At 39.0% G+C, this 19,689-nt stretch overlaps 1 protein-coding gene across 4 annotated transcripts in view; it reads right to left on the bottom strand.

Moving 5' to 3' along the window:
* plxdc1 (plexin domain containing 1) overlaps positions 1 to 19,689 on the bottom strand; it is a 582,117-nt gene that overhangs the window by 317,762 nt on the left and 244,666 nt on the right. The window lies entirely within an intron of this gene.

Below are 19,689 nucleotides of genomic sequence, written 5' to 3'. Positions count from 1 at the left end.
TTTAGATGTGATCGGTCACTAGAAAATTTTCAATTGGAGACCTGATTTTTTTTTACAGTGTTGGTGTTCTTGAAAATAAGCTTAAATGAGAGATGTGGACGGATCATATACTGTAAGTATGAAGACACAACAGAGAATGAATTTCTTAAAGATAATTCTTAATTTTAAGAATTTTTTTATTTCTTAAATTCTTTTCTGTAATGTCCACAACATGGCTTTTTCTCCGTTGTGTGCTCATTGTGTTCCCTGATGCCTGTGTGAACATTATATAATTATATATATATATATTAAATAATGAAGACAGACTTGACTGCCAGCTCTCTTCCCTTTCACACACACAGCTCCATTGCAGGCTATGGAGGTCCCCTGTTGGATAGGTAGACATCGGTCAGGTCCCCTCTTGGCATGTTTAAAAATAAAAAAATAAATGCTTATTTGAAGTTATATTATGAAAAAAGACCTTAAAACAAAATTTTGTATCTAAGTTTTGTTTCTTCAAAATGACTAGAAACACAGGTCCCCTCTTGGTCAGTGTGGAGTGATGGTCCCCTGTTGGTAATATAGACGTGTATGTGTGTGTGTGTGTGTGTGTGTGTGTGTGTGTGTGTGTGTGTGTGTGTGTGTGTGTGTGTGTGTGTGTGTGTGTGTGGCCACCAACTGGCAGCAGGAAGTGTGTAACTTTCAAAAATGTTAAATCACTGTCATGTTTTCCCCCGATTTACTTCAAACTTCATCAGTATAATGACAAAACATGGCAGATATAGACATACGAATGGATTCCTGATATTTTAAATACTTTCTACTTTACAGTCATTAGCTCTGACCAACAGGAAGTCAGATATTTTTGTTTGAACGTGAATATATGTATAATTCCTCTTAGAATGCTTGAAATTACTTGAAACTCAACACACACATCAGAGATGTCCGTCAGTGGAAATGGGCAAAGCCTCAGAAATGGGTGTGTTGGAGGGGTGTTTATTACAACATAATCATGGTTTATGAAGACATTTCATGTGTCCCCGTAAATCAAAATAGCTTTAACAGCATACTAAACAATTTTTTAATAAAAATGTAAAAATGCAGAATGTTTTCTGTGATGGTAGGTTTAGGGGTAGTGTGTGTGTGTGTGTGTGTGTGTGTGTGTGTGTGTGTGTGTTTGTGTGTGTGTGTGTGTGTGTGTGTGTGTGTGTGTGTGTGTGTGTGTGTGTGTGTGTGTGTGTGTGTGTGTGTGTGTGTGTGTGTGTGTGTGTGCGATATGTAGGCTTAGGGGTAGTGTAGGGGGATAAAATGTACAGTTTGTACAGTATACAAACCATTAAGTCTATGGAATGCCATCTGCCTGTCTTTCCCCTTCCCCCTCTCTATCTCTGTGTGTGTGTGTGTGTGTGTGGGGGGGGGGGGGGGTCTCTCTCTCACCCTGTGAGTTTGTGTGTGTGCCTTTCTCTCAGTCCTTCCCCTCCCCCTCACTCTCACTCTATCATTGTGTGTGTGTGTGTGTGTGGGCATGTTTTTGTGAAATATCAGGACACAAATGTGTATAATGACATAGGTATTACAAAAAGAGGGTGAAATATGAGGACGTTCCCCATGTCCTCACTTTTCAAAATGCTTATAAATCATACAGAACAAGGTTTTTTTTCACAGAAAGTGAACTGCACAGTCTCCTGTGAGGGTTAGGTTTAGGGACAGGGGCAGTGTGTGTGTGTGTGTGTGTGTGTGTGTGTGTGTGTGTGTGTGTGTGTGTGTGTGTGTGTGTGTGTGTGTGTGTGTGTGTGTGTGTGTGTGTGTGTGTGTGTGTGTGTGTGTGTGTGTGTGTGTGTGTGTGTGTGTGTGTGTGTGATGGGTAGGTTTAGGGGCAGTGTAAGGGGATAGAAAATACGGTTTGTACGGTATAAAAACCATTACGCCTATGGAATGTCCTCACATTTCACAAAAACAAACGTGTGTGTGTGTGTGTGTGTGTGTGTGTGTGTGTGTGTGTGTGTGTGTGACTTTCTCTCTTGATGATCATAATTTAACCCTTTCATATAGGCTATCACAAATAACTATCACTTGAAATAAAAACGTCATGTGATGTGTTTGCCAAGATCACGTATCATGCACATATCTTTAAATTAATTATTTACTGATATAATATAAATGTATTAAAACATAAATTTCACATGATTTTATAAAAGTGGCTATTTATAATAAACTTCCAATAAATGTAGACACGCATCTTACTCTTACCTGACACTGATATTAAAATCATCTTTGCAGTTTCTGTGATTTGGCTCCATTTATACATTTTTTATTAAAAAAAATTTATTGGACCACCCATATTGAAATGAAAGCATGTTTTATGGTCATAAGATTGGTGCACAAACGGTAGCTAAGGTAGCTCAAAAACACATGAAGAGAAGTGTTAGAATAAAACAACATCAGCATTCGAATGGTATTCTGAACTCATTCCAATTTGACCTTTGACATAATCTGACATGAAATTCATATAAATTTAATTGATCTCATAGATGTGGCTGTTGTGGTTTGTGGTCATAGCAGCACCAACAGCTGCAGTTAATGTGGTGAATTCAGATGACTTTGACATAGTCCTTTTATGTTTTCCAATTTTAAATGCCTATTGCCTGCCGTGCACAGTTAAACTGATGCCACCGGGGTGGCGGTGCCACCGGCTTGGGCCCGTCATCGCTGCTCGCAGCTTTAATTAGGGCTCAAGCCTGAAAGGGCGCAGAGCCCTATTGTTCTTCCTCAGATTATTCTTTTTCTTTTTCTTTTTTTTTTTTTTCTTTTTTTTTTCGACTTCTCGGGTACTTTTGGGGCACTTAACATGCTCGAAAACTCTTGAAACTTTGCACACACGTCGGAATGCGCGGCCATCAGAGCCGGGCTGAAGCTGGTACCTGGGCGTGGCAGGGGGACTCGACAGCGCCCCCTAGAACGCGTTTAGAAACTTGGTCCATGTATCAAACACACTTGCACGTACATGTATGAAACTCGGTACACATATAGACCTTATCGGGCCGAACAACTTTCGTGCTCATAGTTATGCGTCAGCCCAACAGGAAGTGAGCTATTATGGGTTGTTCGGAAAACCCATGCTCTGGAATTTAATATACTCCTCCGAGGCCATTGTTTCGATCATTGCCAAACTCGGTCAGCATGAAGTGAACATATCCAGGATGCTAAATTGCGAGCAGATTTTTTATATGTCAAACGGTTTGGCTGTGGCGAAGCAACGAATTTATAGCGAGAAAAGGGAAACAGGAAGTGTGTTTTAACTTGTGCAAATATTGACTGATTTGGATGAAACTTCAGCTGTGTGTTCGTTGTAAGAGGCCGATCACATGGATATGACTTTTGTGAGTCAAAGTTATAGCGCCACCAACTGGCAGCAGGAAGTGTGTCACTTTCAAAAATGCTTTGAATCACCATCTTATTTTCACCTGATTTACTTCAAACTTCATCAGTATAATGTGAAAACATGACAGATAGAGACGTATGAAATGGATTCCTAAAATTTCAAATACTGTTGCCATGGCAACGTGTCAAAGTTTAATAATCTTTTGGCTGTTTTGAGGCTCTTAGCATGCTTGAAATTGCTTGAAACTGCTTGAAACTCAACACACACATCAGAGATGTCAGTCAGTACACATGGGCAAAGCCTCAGAAACGGGCGGGGATGAGGGGCTCTCTAGCGCCACCTTTTGACAAAAGTGAAGGGCTTCGTTTCATCTACAATCACCAAACTCAGTATATATATTGACCTCATCGAGCCGGACAACTTTCTAATTTACAGTCATTAGCTCCGACCAACAGGAAGTCAGATATTTTGGTTTGAAGGTGACTTTTTGGTTAAATCGGGGTCTGAGTTTTTACGTTCTCCTCGTAGGCGATTTATTCAATCTCCACCAAACTCGGTCAACATGAAACAAAGATACGGAAGATGCTAAAATGCGAACGAATATTGGATATCTCAAACGGTGTTGCCATGGCGAGGGATTAAATAAGGACAAAAAAGGGGAACAGAAATTGTCTAATATCTTGTAAAATCATATTTTGATTTCAATTAAATTAAGATTGTATGTTTGGTAATTGAATTTAGATTATTTTAAAATTACTATAATATTTTTCAGAAGAATATATATATTTTTTATAAATATTTATTTGAATAGTCTAATGTGCCTGCATGTGTGTGCTGCCCTTCCCTCAATGAACACAAGATGGCAGCATTGTGTTAGTTTTGAAGCAGGATAAAAAAACCTTGTTTCTCTCTCTCTCTCTCTCTCTCTCTCTCTCTCTCTCTCTCTCTCTCTCTCTCTCTCTCTCTCTGTCTATCTCTCTCTCTCTCTCTCTCTCTCTGTGTGTGTGTGTGTGTGTGTGTGTGTGTGTGTGTGTGTGTGTGTGTGTGTGTGTGTGTGTGTGTGTGTGTGTGTGTGTGTGTGTGTGTGTGTGTGTTTCTGAGGACATACATTTGTAGACATTTCATGTGTCCCCATACATATATTGTTCTCTTCGAGCCGGACAACTTTCTAATTTACAGTCATTAGCTCCGACCAACAGGAAGTCAGATATTTTGGTTCGAAGGTGAATTTTTGTGTAATTCAGGGTCTGAGTTTTTACGTTCTCCTCGTAGGCGATTTATTCAATCTCCACCAAACTCGGTCAACATGAAACAAAGATACGGAAGATGCTAAAATGTGAACGTGTGTGTGTGTGTGTGTGTGTGTGTGTGTGTGTGTGTGTGTGTGTGTGTGGTACTGCGCCCCTCATGAATATTCGCTCCCGTTTATCGTAATGTCAGATTTTGTCAGACCACTGTGTACAAGTGCGTTTATTCAGGATAGAAACAGCACCTGAGAAAACATCTGTGATTTGGACCTGTTTGCAGCAACTATTAAAAGAAAGGTAAGTTAATCTGCAGTTTAATCGCTTGTGGCTAAGTTTGGCTTGTTTGTGCGTGTTTTATAAGCTCTTTTCTGCTCGTTTTGCAGTCAGAAAGCAGCTAGCGCCTGATGCTAACGGCGCTAGCATAGTCATTCTGATCCCAGACTGTCAGGAGAGAATCAGAGATGCTTTTAAGATTTAATTTGTTTTAGATTCCAATATAATTGTAAATTACTTATTTTGAGCACATAAATCAGTCTAGCCATCGTAACAATGCATTGTCATGACTACAGTCTGTGAAGGGGATACAGTATCCTGACATGCTACTGTTAAATATTACTGCAGTTTAACGTTAGCTTGGTTTAAAGTTATTATTATTATTATTATATTATTATTAAGAAACAAAGCGATCAAGATATGCTTTTATTCCTCCTGAATGTAATAAAATATACTCTGTACCAATAGAACTGTAAGTATTAATTTTTATTATGAAAACAATCTTGCTGAAGAATGTCAAATTAAATGCAATGCTCATAATTATTGGTGTTTTTCTCTATTTCAGCAGACACATCAGATAATGGCTGAAATGAGAAAGCTCAAGCCACTGGAGGAGGCCGTAAAGTTTTCACTTCAGAGGAAAGAATGGTCTGATAGAGCTAAGTTTAAGTGAAAGAGCTACGGCTAACTTATCTTAAAATTTTCCACCCTGTTGATTCCGCCCTGTTAGATCTATAAACCTAACAGGGTGGACATTCTAGTAGAATAAATCGTATTTAGTGTATATTGCAAATTCTATAAACACATATATGCATATATAAATATTATAAAACCATGTTATAGGTGCAGTGCCACACATTACTGATGGCAAATCAAATTTATTTTATATCAAATTAATTTAAATGTAATTGATCTCATAGATGTGGTCCTATATGTGATCCTATGACATTACAATTCATCTATATTTAAATTACATCATGGGTGTGGCTTATGGTCATAATTGCACCAGCTGCTGCAGTAAATGTGGCATATTCGAGTGATTTTTAAAATATTCTCCTGTTTAAATGCATATTGCCTGCCATGCACAGTTAAGCTGATGCCACCGGCGTGGCGGTGCCACCGGCTTGAGCCCGTCATCGCTGCTCGCAGCTTTAATTATTATTATTATTATTATTTTATCGAATTCTCGGGCACTTTTGGGGCCCTTACCATGCTCAAAAACTCTTGAAACTTTGCACACACATCGGAATGCGCGGCCATCAGAGCCGGGCTGAAGCTGGTACCCGGGCGTGGCAGGGGGGCTCGACAGCGCCCCCTAAAGTGGTGTCTGAAAACTTGGTCTATATATCAAACACACTTGCACGTACATGTATGAAACTCGGTACACATATAGACCTCATCGGGCCAAACAACTTTCGTGCTCTAAGTTACGTGTCAGCCCAACAGGAAGTGAGCTAATATGGGTTGTTCTGAAAACACATGCTCTGGAATTTAATATACTCCTCCGAGGCCATTGTTTCAATCAGTGCCAAACTCGGTCAGCATGAAGTCAAGACACAGAGGATGCTAAATTGCGAACGGATTTTTGATATCTTAAACAGTTTGGCCGTGGCGAAGCAACGAATTTATGGCGAGAAAAGGTAAACAGGAAGTGTGTAATAACTTGTGCAAACATTGACTGATTTGGATGAAACTTCAGCTGTGTGTTCGTTGTAAGAGGCCGATCACATGGATATGACTTTTGTGAGTCAAAGTTATAGCGCCACCAACTGGCAGCAGGAAGTGTGTCACTTTCAAAAATGCTTTGAATCACCATCTTATTTTCACCAGATTGACTTCAAACTTCATCAGTATAATGTGAAAACATGACAGATAGAGACATATGAATGGATTCCTAATATTTCAAAAAATGTTGCCATGGCAACATGTCAAAGTTTAATAATGTTTTTGGCTGTTTGTGTGCCCTCCCCTCTATCACCAAAAGGTGGCAGTGTTGTATTATTTTTGAAACTCCTTTTCTCTGTAAGTGTGCTTGTTAATGTGATTCATGAGGACACAAATGTGTATGAAGACATGGGTATTACACTGGTATTACAACGTAGTGGTTAATGTGGACATGAACTATGACACTATATCACTACTCATACAGGACTAATTTTCTAAATGACATTTGAGTTACAATTCTTTTCACCTGACAGCCGTGATTTCATGTACTCATTCAGACAGAACTCTTTTTTTAAAACAGAGGAGTGTGAGTGTGTTTTCTATACATGTGCTTTACAGAAGGTCATGTGCTGTGTTTGCAAAGATCACTTTTGACACATTTGTCTTTAAATTCATTATTTACTGACATAGTTCAAATTTATAAAAAAAAAAAATTCACATTATTTTCTACAAGTGTCTGTTTATAAGTGTCTTTTTTTGTATAATTCAGGGTCTGAGTTTTTACGTTCTCCTCGTAGGCGATTTATTCAATCTCCACCAAACTCGGTCAACGTGAAACGGAAGCTTAACGCATTAAAAATATTTAACGCAAATAACGCAGCGTCCGTTTTTATATCCATTTTTGCTTAGCGTTACATGATCACGCTCCTATTCATGTAAATGCTTCCAAGCGCGACAAGACACAAGAGAACACGCTGTATGCCAATGTCCTGTGTGTGTGTGTGTGTGTGTGTGTGTGTGTGTGTGTGTGTCAGTGTCCTGTCTGTGTGTGTGTGTGTGTGTGTGTGTGTGTGTGTGTGTGTGTGTGTGTGTGTGTGTGTGTGTGTGTGTGTGTGTGTGTGTGTGTGTGTGCAGGCCCGTCGCGACAAGGCAGGCAAACCAAGCAATTGCTTGGGGCCTCGAGCTGGCCTGGGGCCCCAAGACAGCGACAGGTTAAGAATAAAATGAAACGACAAACTGTGTGAGCGCCCCATTGATAGTCAATGCAGTAAAGTGCAATGACACTGTTATCGGGATCCCCCTTAAGGGGCCCCTCTCAGTAGTCGCTGACAGCAGCCAGCCAACCACGCGATCTCTGCTGTCGGCAAAATACAAAATCTTCGGATTTGAAGCGGAATTTTATGCTTCAGGAAGCCAGAAAAGAAAAAAGAGAAAGGAAGAGGAGGATAAGAAAAAACAAGATAGTGGTATGTGATAAATTACACTGGATAAAATAGCTCTACTTGTCTTGTACAAAAAAAGTGTAAGTTTGCAGCAGGTAGGCTAGCAAAAATATGTTTATGTTAGCTATCGTTACCTGCCTGACGGCAAATGCTGCTTGTAACGAACAGTTAGTGCAACTTTTTTTTCGAACAGACGGAATGACATGAGATTGCTATAGCTTTGTAATAGGTTTTGATGAAAGTGGCATAGCATGCTATACTAACTATTATTTATGCTATGCATAAATAACCTGGAATAGTTAATATAGCATGCTATATTAACAATTATTATAAACATTATTTAACCAGAAAGAGGCAGAGGAACATTCTTTTTTTTCATAGCTTATCTTAATGTGCTAGTGTCGGGATATATACGGTAGTGACAGTTTATGCAAATATGACATTATTTTTATGAGTTACCAATAGATCTTGAACAATTACTTTATTCTGTGGCAATTTTTACACTATTACATTTTGAAGTACAGTATCAGGACAACCCACATGTTTGACTGGTACTGTTTACATGTTTTACTGGTACTGCCCACGTTTTACTGGTACTGTTTATTAAACTATTTAACAAGGTATTATAGTCATCGGTTGCAACTTTACAATAACCATCCAGATAATGTTTATAGACAGTTTACAAAACAACTAGTAACCCTTAAGTATTCCCAAAGTGTTAGGAATATCTGGTCCGTCTATCTATGTAAATGTAATGTTTATAGATGTTTAAAAAATGGTTACTTAAAGGTTTAAAAAAAAAAATTAATGATACAGTGGTGTTTTTTGCAAATGTTTTCAAATTTTATGCACAGTATATGCAACAACAGTATTTGCACTGTAAACCTTTTTATTAATATAAAGTGTGGGTGAACTTAAACTGTATGGCTATGCTGCGGTATGCTGTGTGTGTGTGTGTGTGTGTGTGTGTGTGTGTGTGTGTGTGTGTGTGTGTGTGTGTGTGTGTGTGTGTGTGTGTGTGTGTGTGTGTGTGTGTGTGTGTGTGTGTGGGCATGTTTTTGTGAAATATCAGGACACAAATGTGTATAATGACATGGGTATGACATAGGTATTACAAAAAGAGGGTGAAATATGAGGACATTACCCATGTCCTCACTTTTCAAAATGCTTATAAATCACACAGAACAAGTTTTTTTTCACAAAAAGTGAACTGCACAGTCTCCTGTGAGGGTTAGGTTTAGGGGCAGGGGCAGTGTAAGGGGATAGAAAATACGGTTTGTACGGTATAAAAACCATTACGCCTATGGAATGTCCTCACATTTCACAAAAACAAACGTGTGTGTGTGTGTGTGTCAGTGTCCTATCTGTGTGGATGCGTCTCATGTCAGCTAATCAAGGGACACTGACACACACACACACACACACACACACACACACACACACACTCGACGCATAGATAGACTCGCGTCAGTTTCCTGCTCACATCGAGTTCTCTTTTGCTCTTGAACAAACAATAACACAGAGGATTTTGAGTATTCTCATATTAGAGTCTTAAATTAGTTAAATAACGTCTTAAATGAACTTTAAAGAGTTGTGAGGAAATGAGATGCGCGGGACCGCGCGTGAGATCCGCGGTTGTTCTTAAAGTGACAGGAGCACTGATGATGCCTGTCATTAATGTTCATCAAAGAACAACGGGAACAGAGAAAATTGTAGCTTTAATGATGATTCATCTATATTTCATTTATTATTTATGCAGTTAAGGAAGGTTTGATAACTATTACATTTCTGTATAACAGGGAAGGCCATGGGTAAATATAACATTTATTATTTTGGGTTTATGTAAAGATTTTTTTAAAGCTACACTGTGTAACTTTTTTTGTCTATTCTTAACTAAAAACACTTAGTTCTTTCAAAAATATATGTGCTCATTAATGTATATTTACTTCTTTCAAGTAATAAAGTATTCTCGTAAGTTTATAATATGCCATTGAAAATACATAAGGTAATGGGATCTAACAATGGTCGCCATGTTGCCCCTCCATCTCGAAAGTACATTAGCCAAAGAGGGACATACCCGTAAATTCAAGCTTCGCCTTTCGCGTTTTAACCGGTTTTAACACTGTGCGCGTCAACTTGTTCAGACTTGTCTGGTGCATGCGCAGAGAGTTTTCATCTCAGCAGCGTCCAGTAACAGAGTTATACGGAGTTTTCCTGGCTTGTTTATTCCTCAAAAGTCTGTTTTTCCTTGTGTGGTATTTCTGTGCGTTAGTAACTCCGTAAGTAATAATAGTTATTGTCATTGTGGATGTGTTTCAGAGTGTGTCATCGCGTAATTCAGTTGATGTCACCTCAGAAGTATTTTTGTGTCAACATACAATAGCGTAATGCTCACCTATTTGAATAATCATTCAGTTATTAACAATGTTTATTCGTTTATAGAAAATATTTGCTTGTAATGTATGTTGATGGAAAAATGTATCATGTCTGATCGGCATATAAACACTTGTTATATAGAGCTAAACCTGGGCACACACTTTTGTAACCGGACACCGCTTGTTAGCAGCGGCAGCTCCGCTCCTTTTAATGCAGCTGCATTTAGCGCCTATATATGGTACAATAAGCTCTGGTTTACGGTTACATTATACAAATGTAACTTATAAGTATAGTTATACAGTTCTTAACTGTGTATATTCCGTCATGTCATTATCATGTATATTTAGTGTAGTGTAGGGGGATAGCATGTACAGTTTGTACAGTATAAAAACCATTAAGTCTATGCAATGTCCTCTGCCTCCCCCCCCCCCTCACTCTCACTTTCTCACTGTGTGTGTGTGTGTGTGTGTGTGTGTGTGTGTGTGTGTGTGTGTGTGTGTGTGTGTGTGTGTGTGTGTGTGTGTGTGTGTGTGTGTGGCCACCAACTGGCAGCAGGAAGTGTGTAACTTTCAAAAATGTTAAATCACTGTCTTGTTTTCCCCCGATTTACTTCAAACTTCATCAGTATAATGACAAAACATGGCAGATATAGACATACGAAGGGATTCCTGATATTTTAAATACTTTCTACTTTACAGTCATTAGCTCTGACCAACAGGAAGTCAGATATTTTGGTTTGAACGTGAATATTTGTATAATTCCTCTTAGCATGCTTGAAATTGCTTGAAACTCAACACACACATCAGAGATGTCAGTCAGTGGAAATGGGCAAAGCCTCAGAAATGGGTGTGTTGGAGGGGTGTTTATTACAACATAATCATGGTTTATGGAGACATTTCATGTGTCCCCGTAAATCAAAATAGCTTTAACAGCATACTAAACAATTTTTTTATAAAAATGTAAAAATGCAGAATGTTTTCTGTGATGGTAGGTTTAGGGGTAGTGTGTGTGTGTGTGTGTGTGTGTGTGTGTGTGTGTGTGTGTGTGTGTGTGTGTGTGTGTGTGTGTGTGTGTGTGTGTGTGTGTGTGTGCGATATGTAGGCTTAGTGGTAGTGTAGGGGGATAGAATGTACAGTTTGTACAGTATACAAACCATTAAGTCTATGGAATGCCATCTGCCTGTCTTTCCCCTTCCCCCTCTCTATCTGTGTGTGTGTGTGTGTGTGGGGGGGGGGTCTCTCTCTCTCACCCTGTGAGTTTGTGTGTGTGTCTTTCTCTCAGTCCTTCCCCTCCCCCTCACTCTCACTCTATCATTGTGTGTGTGTGTGTGTGTGTGTGTGTGTGTGTGTGTGTGTGTGTGTGTGTGTGTGTGTGTGTGTGTGTGTGTGTGTGTGTGTGTGTGTGTGTGTGTGTGTGTGTGTGTGTGTGTGTGTGTGTGTGTGTGACTTTCTCGCTTGATGATCATAATTTAACCCTTTCATATAGGCTATCACAAATAACTATCACTTGAAATTAAAACGTCATGTGATGTGTTTGCCAAGATCACGTATGATGCACATGTCTTTAAATTAATTATTTACTGATATAATATAAATGTATTAAAACATAAACTTCACATGATTTTATAAAAGTGGCTATTTATAATAAACTTCCATAAAATGTAGACACGCATCTTACTCTTACCTGACACTGATATTAAAATCATCTTTGCAGTTTCTGTGATTTGGCTCCATTTATACATTTTTTATTTAAAAAAATGTATTGGACCACCCATATTGAAATGAAAGCATGTTTTATGGTGCATAAGATTGGTGCACAAACGGTAGCTAAGGTAGCTCAAAAACACATGAAGAGAAGTGTTAGAATAAAACAACATCAGCATTCGAATGGTATTCTGAACTCATTCCAATTTGACCTTTGACATAATCTGACATGAAATTCATATAAATTTAATTGATCTCATAGATGTGGCTGTTGTGGTTTGTGGTCATAGCAGCACCAACAGCTGCAGTTAATGTGGTGAATTCAGATGACTTTGACATAGTCCTTTTATGTTTTCCCATTTTAAATGCCTATTGCCTGCCGTGCACAGTTAAGCTGATGCAACCGGCGTGGCGGTGCCACCGGCTTGGGCCCGTCATCGCTGCTCGCAGCTTTAATTAGGGCCCAAGCCCTGAAAGGGCGCAGAGCCCTATTGTTCTTCCTCAGATTATTCTTTGTTTTTTTTTTTTTAGGGCCCAAGCCCAAAGGGCGCAGAGCCCTATTGTTCTTCCTCAGATTATTCTTTTTTTTTTTTTTTTTTTTTTTTTTTTTCGACTTCTCGGGTACTTTTGGGGCACTTAACATGCTCGAAAACTCTTGAAACTTCGCACGGGCGTCGGAATGCGCGGCCATCAGAGCCGGGCTGAAGCTGGTACCCGGGCGTGGCAGGGGGGCTCGACAGCGCCCCCTAAAGTGGGGTCTGAAAACTTGGTCCATATAGCAAACACACTTGCACGTACATGTATGAAACTCGGTACACATATAGACCTCATCAGGCCGAACAACTTTCGTGCTCTAAGTTATGCGTCAGCCCTACAGGAAGTGAGCTATTATGGGTTGTTCGGAAAACGCATGCTCTGGAATTTAATATACTCCTCCGAGGCCATTGTTTCGATCATTGCCAAACTCGGTCAGCATGAAGAGAACATATCCAGGATGCTAAATTGCGAGCGGATTTTTGATATCTCAAATGGTTTGGCCGTGGCGAAGCAACGAATTTATGGCGAGAAAAGGGAAACAGGAAGTGTGTTATAACTTGTGCAAACATTGACTGATTTGGATGAAACTTCAGCTGTGTGTTTGTTGTAAGAAGCCGATCACATGGATATGACTTTTGTGAGTCAAAGTTATAGCGCCACCAACTGGCAGCAGGAAGTGTGTCACTTTCAAAAATGCTTTGAATCACCATCTTATTTTGACCCGATTTATTTCAAACTTCATCAGTATAATGTGAAAACATGACAGAGAGAGACGTATGAAATGGATTCCTGAAATTTCAAATACTGTTGCCATGGCAACGTGTCAAAGTTTAATAATCTTTTGGCTGTTCTGAGGCTCTTAGCATGCTTGAAATTGCTTGAAACTGCTTGAAACTCAACACACACATCAGAGATGTCAGTCAGTACACATGGACAAAGCCTCAGAAACGGGCGGGGATGAGGGGCTCTCTAGCGCCACCTTTTGACAAAAGTGGGGGGGTTAGTTTTATCTTCAGTCACCAAACTCGGTACATATATTGTTCTCATCGAGCCGGACAACTTTCTAATTTACAGTCATTAGCTCCGACCAACAGGAAGTCAGATATTTTGGTTTGAACGTGAATATTGGTATAATTCAGGCTCTGAGTTTTTACGTTCTCCTCGTAGGCGATTTATTCAATCTCCACCAAACTGGGTCAACATGAAAAAAAGATACGGAAGATGCTAAAATGCAAACAGATTTTGGATATCTCAAACGGTGTTGCCATGCCGAGGGATTAAATAAGGACAAAAAAGGGGAATGTGTGCTGCCCTTCCCTCAATGAACACACGATGGCAGCATTGTCTTAGTTTTGAAGCAGGATAAAAAAAACCTTGTTTCTCTCTCTCTCTCTCTCTGTGTGTGTGTGTGTGTGTGTGTGTGTGTGTGTGTGTGTGTGTGTGTGTGTGTGTGTGTGTGTGTGTGTGTGTGTGTGTGTGTGTGTGTGTGTGTGTGTGTGTGTGTGTGTGCTTCTGTGATTTCTGAGGACATACATTTGTAGACATTTCATGTGTCCCCGTGCATATATTGTTCTCTTCGAGCCGGACAACTTTCTAATTTAACTAATCTAATTTAACTAATTTAAAACTTTCTAATTTTAAATAAAAATGTCATGTGCTGTGTTTGCCAAGATCACGTATGATGCATATGCAGGGTATATGCAGGAATCCTGAAGTAAATTTTAATACCTTTTTAAGACTTTTTTAAGACCTTCTCAAAATATTTAAAGACCTCATCGGCGATGAGAACTACTGTTGAGCAATAAAATAAAAATATATAATCATAAGCTATAACAAAAATATATATTAAATTAGGTGAGTGGATAGTTAAAAAAATTTGCAATTACAAAAAGTAATTCTTGAAAAAACATCTCTGGACTAATTTTATAAAATCTAAAAATGTTAATGAAAAGGTACAAATTACTTTGTGTTCTTATTAAATACATTTATAAAAAAAACAATTTATATTTAATTTATATATGAATGTAAATAATTATATGGGCCTACACAAATAATATAACATTTCAAGATTTATAGTTTATTGTAAACGTAATGTGCAGCTCTGTAAAGGGGCAACAAATATATGATAGATACGTGAGAACAAGATTTTTTTTAATCATCTTTAAGTGCACAAAACTATGAAAATATATGAAAGCGCGGCACAATGTGCTTATGCGCATCCCGGGTGCAGAATGATGCGCTTAAAGCAACATGGAGTCAGAGGGCGCAGTGCACCGCGAGTGCACATTAAAAAGTTCACGGCATAAAGAGACGATGAGCGTTGAGCGCACAAATCCTAGTCTACTATGTATATCGGTCGGTTTCTTCACAGTTTTAAATTCCGGTTATTGTGCGTGTGATGCCTTGTGTTGTCACCCGGGTAGGGAGCACAACATCGTTCAGAAACCGCTAGATAAACTCCAGGAAGATAAATTATTTTATCTGCATATCAAGTATTATAACGGGAATATATCATCTTGGAGTGAGCTTTACCGAACAGCTGACTGACTGTAACCAAACACGACGCGCAGTTTGAATGCTGAACGGAGAATGATGGACAGCTACAGCGGAGGAAAGACATTCAGCTATGGAATGGCTTTAGATGACTTTGTACTAGCAAATCATAAAATACTAATAATGATTGCTGAAAGATCATGTGACAATATATATTTCTGATGATTATTTAATTACCATGACATGCCTAATCTGAGCAAGTGACTGCCTGTCTTGAGTTTTGTCGACAGACGGAGGTGGCACGAAATTTGACGGATGCGGCCGCTATGCAGGAAAAACCATAGAAAAACCCTGCAGCCATTGTTTAAACTCATCCTTCTCCAACCAGGAGTCCGCAAATTTACATTTCCCCATTTCGGAGTCTGTTTCGCAACGTGTGGAGAGCAACACATCACCTAACTGCGCATTTCGCAAAATACGTGACATCACCCATAGACGGTGCGCGCGCCCGAGCTGATCTCACTGACATATCACTATTCAGACAGGACTAGTTTTTGTAAATTATATTTGAGTTACAATTCTCATCACCCAACATCTGTGATTTCAAATATATTCAAAATAATGTTTTCAGAGATTGAAGTAAAAAAAAACTTTCTCCCACCATTTAGATTTGATTTCTTTTTGTTGTTAAAATCTTGTGAATCTTGTTCAATGTGCAGATTGCCTCTCTCTCAGTCCTTCCCCTCCCCCCTCACTCTCAGGCTCACCCTGGGTGTGTGTGTGTGGGGTCTCTCTCTCACCCTGTGAGTTTGTGTGTGTGCCTTTCTCTCTTGATGATGATAATTTACCCCTTTCATATCATAGACTATCACAAATAACTATCACTTGTGAATAAGTAAAAAAAGAACTATACAAATACCTTGAATTAAATACTGGCCTACTGGACTTATAACATTTTGAGCAGGAAAAGATAACTTTTCACATATTTGAAAGAGATCTATTTCATCCCATGACATTAAAAATCATCTACATTTAAATTACATCATGGGTGTGGCTTGTGGTGATAGTGGCACCAGCTGCTGCGGTAAATGTGGCATATTCGAGCGATTTAAAAAAATTATCCTGTTTAAATGCATATTGCCTGCCGTGCACAGTTAAGCTGATGCCACCGGCGTGGCGGTGCCACCGGCTTGGGCCCGTCATCGCTGCTCGCAGCTTTAATTAGGGCCCAAGCCCTGAAAGGGCGCAGAGCCCTATTGTTCTTCCTCAGATTATTTAGGGCCCAAGCCCTGAAAGGGCGCAGAGCCCTATTGTTCTTCCTCAGATTATTCTTTTTTTTTTTTTTTTTTTTTTTTTTTTTTTTTTTTTTCGACTTCTCGGGTACTTTTGGGGCCCTTAACATGCTCGAAAACTCTTGAAACTTCGCACAGGCGTCGGAATGCGCGGCCATCAGAGCCGGGCTGAAGCTGGTACCCGGGCGTGGCAGGGGGGCTCGACAGCGCCCCCTAAAGTGGGGTCTGAAAACTTGGTCCATATATCAAACACACTTGCACGTACATGTATGAAACTTGGTACACATTTAGATCTCATCGGGCCAAACAACTTTCGTGCTCATAGTTATGTGTCAGCCCAACAGGAAGTGAGCTATTATGGGTTGTTCGGAAAACGCATGCTCTGGAATTTAATATACTCCTCCGAGGCCATTGTTTCGATCATTGCCAAACTCGGTCAGCATTACGTGAACATATTCAGGATGCTAAATTGCGAGCGGATTTTTGATATCTCGAAAAGTCTGGCCGTGGCGATGCAACGAATTTATGGCGAGAAAAGGGAAACAGGAAGTGTGTTATAACTTGTGCAAACATTGACTGGTTTGGATGAAACTTCAGCTGTGTGTTTGTTATAAGAAGCCGATCACATGGATATGACTTTTGTGAGTCAAAGTTATAGCGCCACCAACTGGCAGCAGGAAGTGTGTCACTTTCAAAAATGCTTTGAATCACCATCTTATTTTCACCAGATTTATTTCAAACTTCATCAGTATAATGTGAAAACATGACAGATAGAGACGTATGAAATGGATTCCTGAAATTTCAAATACTGTTGCCATGGCAACGTGTCAAAGTTTAATAATCTTTTGGCTGTTCTGAGGCTCTTAGCATGCTTGAAATTGCTTGAAACTGCTTGAAACTCAACACACACATCAGAGATGTTAGTCAGTACACATGGGCAAAGCCTCAGAAACGGGTGGGGATGAGGGGCTCTCTAGCGCCACCTTTTGACAAAAGTGAAGGGCTTCGTTTCATCTACAATCACCAAACTCAGTATATATATTGACCTCATCGAGCCGGACAACTTTCTAATTTACAGTCATTAGCTCCGACCAACAGGAAGTCAGATATTTTGGTTTGAAGGTAAATTTTTGGTTAAATCGGGGTCTGAGTTTTTACGTTCTCCTCGTAGGCGTTTTATTCAATCTCCACCAAACTCGGTCAACATGAAACAAAGATACTGAAGATGCTAAAATGTGAACGGATATTGGATATCTCAAACGGTGTTTCCATGGCAAGGGATTAAATAAGGACAAAAAAGGGGAACAGAAATTCTCTGTGTCTGCTGCTCTCCCCTCAATGAACACAAGATGGCAGCATTGTATTAGTTTTGAAGCAGGATAAAAAAAAAACTTGTTTCTCTCTCTCTCTCTCTCTCTCTCTCTCTTGTTTGTGATTTATGAGGACACAAATTTGTATAATGACATGGGTATTACACTGGTATTACAACGTGTATGTGTGTGTGTTTAAAAACATACTAAAACAATGTTTTATTAAAATGTAACCAAATAGCTTTAAAATAATCATACTATTTTTCAGATCAATATATTTATTTTATTTAATATATTTCTTCTGAATATTTATTCTCTGTCTGCCCTTCCCTCACTAAAAGGTAGCAGTGTTGTTCTGAGGCTCTTAGCATGCTTGAAATTGCTTGAAACTGCTTGAAACTCAACACACACATCAGAGATGTCAGTCAGTACACATTGGCAAAGCCTCAGAAACGGGTGGGGATGAGGGGCTCTCTAGCGCCACCTTTTGACAAAAGTGGGGGGGTTAGTTTTATCTTCAGTCACCAAACTCGGTACATATATTGTTCTCTTCGAGCCGGACAACTTTCGAATTTACAGTCATTAGCTCCGACCAACAGGTAGTCAGATATTTTGGTTTGAAGATGAATATTTGTGTAATTCAGGGTCTGAGTTTTTACGTTCTCCTCGTAGGCGATTTATTCAATATCCACCAAACTCGGTCAACATGAAACAAAGATACTGAAGATGCTAAAATGCGAACGGATTTTGGATATCTCAAACGGTGTTGCCATGGCGAGGGATTAAATAAGGACAAAAAAGGGGAACAGAAATTGTCTCATATCTTGTAAAATCATATTTTGATTTCAATTAAATTAAGATTGTATGTTTGGCAATTGAACTTAGATTAATTTTAAATGACTATACTATTTTTCAGATGAATATATATATATATTTTATAAATATTTATTTGTATAATGTATTGCGCCTGTGTGTGCCCTCCCCTCAATGAACACAAGATGGCAGCATTGTGTTAGTTTTGAAACAGGATAAAAAAAAAAAACATTCCATCTCTTCAGGGATTTGTCTGTGTGTGTGTGTGTGTGTGTGTGTGTGTGTGTGTGTGTGTGTGTGTGTGTGTGTGTGTGTGTGTGTGTGTGTGTGTGTGTGTGTGTGTGTGTGTGTGTGTGTGTGTGTGTGTGTGTGTGTGTGTGTGTGTGTGTGTGTGTGTGTGTGTGGGTGGACTGGTAATCCCTGATGTTGGGTGCTGCCCCTTTAAGGACGTTGTTCCGGTGAGCCCAAGTGATGTGATCGTGCAGGGAAAAACAAACTGAACTTAGAGAACTGAGTGAGAAAGCCATGTTGATCTCAAATGAAGATTTGAACATTTAATAATTCAAGCTAAAACTATTATCTTACATTATATTCCCAGCGTGGTGAGTAGTGTTATGTTGTTTAAGTGTTGTGATGGTTTGTGTATCACTATGAAGATCGCTATTTGCGATTAGCGCCTAAACGCCTATATGTTATATATTTGTTTTGTTTTAGACATTTACAGTTTGTATTGCCTGTAAAATATGTTGCATTTAGTTAAACAAAGTTTAATGCTTAGTACACAAAGCTGATGTTACAATGTTTTAGAAACGTATTTGGTGATGTGAACATTACTAGATAATAATTGTGAATTGTTTTGTGTTTGCAGTTTGACCACACACGCACACACATAAATGTGCACAAATACTCAACTAAAGTACCACCAAACTCGGTCAACATGAAACGGAATGACTATACTATACTTTTTTAAGACCTTCTCAAAATATTTAAAGACCTCATCGGCGATGAGAACTACTGTTGAGCAATAAAATAAAAATATATAATCATAAGCTATAACAAAAATATATATTAAATTAGGTGAGTGGATAGTTAAAAAAATTTGCAATTACAAAAAGTAATTCTTGAAAAAACATCTCTGGACTAATTTTATAAAATCTAAAAATGTTAATGAAAAGGT

The sequence above is a fragment of the Gobio gobio genome (assembly GCF_949357685.1).
Source record: "Gobio gobio genome assembly, chromosome: 20".
NCBI lineage: Eukaryota > Metazoa > Chordata > Actinopteri > Cypriniformes > Gobionidae > Gobio > Gobio gobio.
The sequence above is the reverse complement of the archived record's forward strand: the minus strand, read 5'-3'. Positions and strand labels throughout refer to the sequence as shown.